Below are 7,500 nucleotides of genomic sequence, written 5' to 3'. Positions count from 1 at the left end.
CAGCGTGCCTTCGGCCCCTAGCTGCAACCCCTTTCGTTTCTTTTACTATAAATCCTTGCATATTCTCTTTCTTCCATCTTACTCTCCACACTTTCCTAAACAAGCCACCGCGAGGTGTTACTCCTGTGCTTGGCCTTTGGCCTCAATTCTATATTTAATTCAAAAAGTAATTTCTGTCTCTTGAGTTTTCTTTTTATATCGTTTTGTTTCATTTCTCTACTTTCGTCATTCGTCTCGAGGCCATTCTCGCTCTCTCGTTTTGCATTCCTTTCGAAGCCCTTATTTGATATCTCTCTTCTTTTGAATTGCCTCTGTGGCGTCAGAACGCAAAAAGCTCCAAACGACATTAACTCTCAAACTTGTACGGATTCTTTTAGACTTTCATTAAAGCCGTGGAACGCGCACAACAACTTTTGTAGTTCCATTGACGGAAATATCCCTAATGGCATATCTGTCCAGAACGTGTCCCTGAATCGTGAATTGACAAAGGCTTTCGATCTATATACTGGAAGCCTTTTAAAGAACGCTGCTTCTTTGAATATAAATGACAATTAGATTTTTATTGTTGTTCTGATTCCTTTTGATCAGCGGATTATAGGAGATTTATAGATATGTGAGAATTGGAGTTTTCGAAATTCGTAATGAGCTGGGAAAATGGGTACAGAATATTTTTCTTTATCTTATTTACTCTGGTTTTCCATTCATTTTTTATTTTTTTGTGTTTTGGTAAAAGAATTCCTTATTGTAAACGTTAGCTTACACTAAATACCTATGAACAAGAATATTTCATTTTATTTTATTTACTCTGGTTTTCCATTTTACATTTTTTTAAAGTTTTCTTTTTTTTAAGAAATCCTTATTGTAAACGTTAGCTTAGACTAAATACCTCTGAAGATTATTTAGCAACGGCAATTATGAATAACAGCAAAAATCACTACAAAATAGAGGAAGGAATAAGATATGCAAATGTCATTTTAAAGCCCTATGGAAGGACAGCGAGAAATATAGAAAAGAATAAATCAAAAACTTCAAAAACCTCCTTCTCCTTTAAAATCACAAAAGAGAAGTGTTAGTGTCAAAAGTTGTTCGAATCCACTGGGTGGAGGAGGCGCGCTGAAGAATCCATTTTAGGCCTATTCTCTCTGAGCAGAAATTGTCGCCTAAATAATGGCCGTCCCCTTTTTGGTCGGACCTATACGGGTGTGTTATTTTACAAGATGACCTCTCATTTTTTTCCATGGCGATCTTGACTGTATTTACTTTGAAGCTGAAGGATTTCGCTGAGCAAGAAGCTTATTCTTGTGCAGCATGAACATGAACATTATAAACATACATCATCAACATACATACGTATATATATATATATATATATATATATATATATATATATATATATATATATATATATATACATATATATATATAGGGGTGTCCATAAAATCTTTCCCGGATTTCAGACCTTTATTACACACAAACCATGTTAGGTAGAGGAATAAGGTTTTCTTCAATTTAATCAATAATAACTAAAGATTTTGTTTACATTACTAATAAATTTCAGCGTGTGACCCCAACCCCCTTTCTTGCATGGAGTACGTCTAAGCGAAATTCTATTTGACACCAGGTATTCTCCAACATCTCCTCCATAGTTACCGTTGCTATACCTGCTGTTATCCTTGCTTTGAATGTCTCAACAATAGGTACTGGTGTACTGTACACTTTAGCCTTGATATAACCCCATAAGAAAAAGAATCAAGAGGGGTAATGTCTAGTGAATGTGGTGGCCATTCTGTTGGGCCATCTCCCAAAGGATGCATCACTCACACTGGTCTTCAAAACAACCTTCCAGTCTCTCAGAACTTTTTTTATACCAGTTTGTAATGCTTTTAACATCTGGTGGATCTCGTCGATACTCATTTCTGAACTTGCGTTGAACTGCAACAGGTGATTTTGTTTCGTGGCACCATAACACACACTGGGGTTTCTCCTGCAATGGCACCATTTCTGCTATTCTTGACTCAGCTGGCGGAGAGAGTGATTACAGTGGCATCTGTAGGCAAACAAATGAAACTATAGTAATTGCCCAACAGAATGTGAAAGTTGTACGGTCATATCCACAATAATTTTAAAGTTATTAATCTTATTAATCAGGGAATGACTTTGTGGACACTATATTATATATAAATTTCGGATCATGTCAAGATTAGCGAACCCACTATTTTTCAAGACAATATTATTACCAAGTTTGATTATATATACATATTATTATTACTACTATATATATATATATATATAGTATACTATATATATAATATATTAGCTAACTACGATACACATTAATTAGTATATATTAATACCGGACTCTTGTATAATTATCTATATTAATCAGTATATAATAATAATATATTAATTATTAGGTATATATATAAATTATATTGTTTATTATACTTATTATATATAATTATTGTACGTATATATATAATAGTATATATATTATATATATATATATATATAATAATACTATTATATATGTATATATGTGTGTGTGGTGTGTGTGTGGTGTGCTGATGTGTGTGTGTACGAATAATATATGATATGCTTATATAAATGAATATATAAATCAAAGTGGTACAATACTATCTTGAAAAATAGTGGGTTCGCTAATCTTGACACGATCCGAAATTCTTACATCCTGGGTCGAACCATGGTCTGTCACTGGAAAGGCAAGGGCGCTACCAACTGAACCACACAGGTCATAAAAGAAGTTGGTGGTTCGCCCTTGCCTTTCCATTGAAAGACCTGGGTTCGATCCCTATGTGAGTCAGACATATGTTTCTGTTCCATACGTGATTGTGTTATTTACTTTTTATATAGTAGTGATATATATATATATAAATATATATATATAATATATTATATATATATGTGTGTGTGTGTGTGTGTGTGTGTGTACGTGTGTGTGTGCGTGTGTATGTGTGTGTATGTATGTATGTATGTATATATGCATGTATATGTATATACAATGAAAGTAGTATAATATTGTCTTGAAAAATGGTGGGTTCGCTAATCTTGATGCACACACACACACACACACACACACACACACATATATATAATATATATATATATATATATATATATATATATATAAACTATATATATATATATATATATATATATATATATATATATATATATATATATATATATGTATATTACTAGGCTAATCTCATGAGCCTCCTACTTTGTTATAGACACGAGTTCTTTCTTCATTCATTCGTAAGATTCGAGGTTGCCAGTTCCAGCGGCCTTCCTATGAAAATAAAGTATTGTAATAGTTCCCCAAGCTTAACAATATCCTATGGCGACCGATTTGGCACAACGATGCAGTCGTCAAAAATTGAGAGATAGAGTGGAAATAAATCAATAACTTTTGTTCAAAAGACTTGTCTACTCTCAAAGCTCCTGCATTGGTTCAGTGCACGAGCCATTTATAGATTTTATAGATTCTATAGATTTTTATGGCCTTTGCGTTTGTTCAGTGCCAACATTCCGGCAAAGTCACAGATGAATCCACAAAGAAATGCTGCCCTTCTAGCTAGACCCTCAAAGACTGCAGATTGTCAGACGAGTGATGAAAGCGATATCGATTGGTTTATTATATTAAAGGGGAATTGCCTTGTGAAATCTAGTCACGTTGACAATTAAAGAAAGATTAAAAAAAGGCAACGAAAGAAGTGGAAGCTGTTTGATAGAGAATTTAAGGGAGGGAAAACGAGTATTAACGGATTTATTGACGTAAAGATTCTTGGTATTCAAGAGCTTATAACATACTTAAGCAAAGAAAGGAAAGTTGAGGTATCACGTACAATGAAAGATTGAAAAGTAAAGAAGAATTGATAAGAATACCATGCCTGTCGTAAGTAATGATAATGAATATGTATTTACAATATAAACAGCTTAAATTCGACTAAATCATAAATTCGACTAAATCATAACGGAAAAAATTCAAATGTTCATCTTTCGCTTTGTATAGATTTTTTTTCTTAGAGAATCCATGTTATTGCCCTTTTCTCGGTTCAGGTCCTGGGGATTATAAAATGGATTTACAATAAAAACATAGGTTATCAAATCACTTAATCAATTCGATTAAATAAAAATGGAAAAATTCAAATTATCATCTTTCGCTTTACATAGAATTTATTTTTTATTTTTTATTTATTATATTTTTTGTGAGAATACAAGTTATTGCCTTTTCTCGGTTCAGATCCAGGGGATTAGAAATATGGATTTACAATGAAAACACACACATATATATATATATACATATATATATATATATATATATATATATATATATATATATATATATATAGCTTATCAAATCAATAAACTCGATCAAATCAAAAACGGAAAAAATGAAAATGTTCATCTTTCGCTTTACATAGAATTTTTTATTTTTCTATTTTTTTAGAATCCAAGTTAGTTGCTTTTCTCGGTTCAGGACCAGGGGATTAGAAGAGATACCAAAGGACCCCGTAGGCCTACACTGCTTCATTTGAGGTGAAAGAATCCCCAAACGTAATGGGTCCTCCTTTTTCATTCCTTCCCCCTCCTGGATAGTTTATGTAATGAGCTGTCGTCGGCTGCCTGACAACCTTGACTAACGACAGGTAACTTGTCATCGAATAGGCCTATGATACTTAGCCACATTAGGCAAGAATATTCTAAATACATACATATATGTGTGTGTTTTTTTTTATATATGTAATATGTATATATATGTATTTATATATAAACATATACACGCATACATATATGTGTGTGCTTTGTGTGTATATATATAAAATATGTATTTACATGTATATGTATTTATATTTTAATATATGCATTGCTTAAACATATATATAAGCATGTATATACACATACACACAGCACACACACACACATCAGACACACATATATATATATATTATATATATATTATATATCTATATATATATACACATATATATAACTATATATGTATACGTGTGTATGTGTATAAATAGACAGGCATATACATACATATATATATATATATATATATAGTATATATATATATCTATATATATATATATATGTGTGTGTGTGTGTGTGTGTGCGTGTATGTACATGTGTGTATGTATGTAAACATGCATAAATATACTAGTTCGTTTTCGTTTCCAGGAGGTACAGGGTAGGCAAAAGACGTGGTAACATCGCAGACATTTTTATTTCTAAAGTCATGAAGAAGGACAGCCGGGCTTTGGGGAATCCATAACTTTCCCCATTATCAGGATCACTTATTCATAGAATTACAAGGAATAAAAGGAAACGATGAGAAACACTATACTGAATGTGTGTGTGTGTGTGTGTGTGTGTGTGTGTTTTAGTATCACTCTTAAGTGCTCTAAGCTTTTTCCAGGCTTAGACATGACCTATAAGTTAATAAATTAACAAATCATTTACGCTAGGGAGGAAATATTCTGCAGTTGTCATTACACATAATAACTACTATTAGGCTTTTTAATGATATATGCAATATTAGTTATAATTCATTAATTCACAATACATTCAGAAAAATTATTTAAAGATGACATACGGAATTGTATTTTTCATATTACTAACTTGATTACTTTTATTATCGTTTTCAGTACGATAAATTCTTTGATATTGGCTTTTCTAACAAACAAGGAAAAATGCGCCGAAGAAATTTAACTTAAAAAACAAAAACTGCTGAGACTAGGGGGCTGCAATTTGGTATGTTTAATGGTTGAAGGGTGGATGACCAACATACTAATTTGCAAGCCCTTACCAACGGTAGTTTTCAAGATCTGAAGGCGGACAACTAAAGTGCGGACAGAAAAACGTGCGGACGGACATTACTAGTATTTGTTCACAAAGTGCATCGGTTAATTTTAATTAGCTTAGACTTTCATTCTATCCTGAGAACTGTCAAAGAACATTCTCAAGCCTAAGAATTAAGTTCCGGTAGTATCCCTGGATTCTGATGAAGTACAAAACATTTTAAGTTCAAGATAAAAAATTTTCGTTATATCAAGGTCGTATTCATGCGTCTTGTGATGTGCGGAATTTTATTTTGAATTAAGTAGTTTACCGTAATCTCATGATGAGATAAACGTTACTTTATAGAAAATAATATTGTTTATTGTAATCCACTGAATATATTCAGGATTAAGTAGTAAAAATAATTATATAGTTTTTTTCTTATATAACTCTAAGCATTGTTAAATATTCTTTTTTTTTATCTCATAATATGACTGATGTTACGATTTTTTCACTAATTTATGGATGAATACAAATAATTTATTCCCGAAACAAATGTTTCTATTTTCATTAATATTATATATACATAATATATATATATATATATTATATATATATATATATTATATATATATATATATATATCTATTATATATATATTCATATATATAAATTTTATATGAAAAAAAAATATATATATATAATAATATATTATATATATAATAGCTATCTAATCCTATAATATATATAGATATATATATCTATTATAGAATTAATATTATATTATATATTTATATATATATATATCTAATATTATATCTATCTAATATAGATATATATATATATATATATAGTATATATATATATATATATTTTATTTATATAAAGGTAAAGGTTTCTATTATATATATATATATTTAGTATTATACCATATATCCACGATAACGAAAAAACTGCCCAAACTCCTTATGAATCGCAATGGTTTACATAAGTATTGATCCATCAGTTGCCATCTAGTTTGTATGTTGGCTCATCTATTAAAACACTATTTCAGATTTCCATGACCATAAAGTCGGGTAAGTTTGTAGAACTGGGAGGGGGAAAAAGGGCCGCTGGCTCGAGCCTTTATACTCAGCCATAAGGGATCACTGCCGTGAGATCTGCAGTGTTTACTGTAAATACCAGAAGCTTTTAATATTATATTTTAGAGGCATAGTATAACATGATGTTAGGTCCAGCCTGAATCTTTGTATAATGGAAACTTTAAAACCTCTAAATGGTGGACACGTTCCAGCTTCCCCTTTGGAAAGTTTTAATATTAGTATTTTTTCTTAAATTTCCGATTTGTCTTGTAAATGTTATTATATTATGTTATGCTCCTTAATAATATTTTTAGAACTAATATGTATATATATATATATATGATAATATATATATATATATATAGAATAACTTATATGTATTATATATATATATATTATAAGTTATAGTAATATAATGTTCTATGTATGGTATGTATTATATGAAAATCTGAACATACGATTATCTATATCTAGATATCTATTTATATATATATATACTTTATATATAGAGAGTATATATTTATTATCTCATATTATTATTGTTTACGGATGTGCCCAAGTATCTGGTTTTTATCCCATGCAATCAAACCATTACCTCACAAAAAGCCAAGAC

This window comes from Macrobrachium nipponense, chromosome 44 (assembly GCF_015104395.2).
Source record: "Macrobrachium nipponense isolate FS-2020 chromosome 44, ASM1510439v2, whole genome shotgun sequence".
Lineage (NCBI taxonomy): Eukaryota > Metazoa > Arthropoda > Malacostraca > Decapoda > Palaemonidae > Macrobrachium > Macrobrachium nipponense.
Note: the sequence above shows the minus strand (reverse complement) of the source record.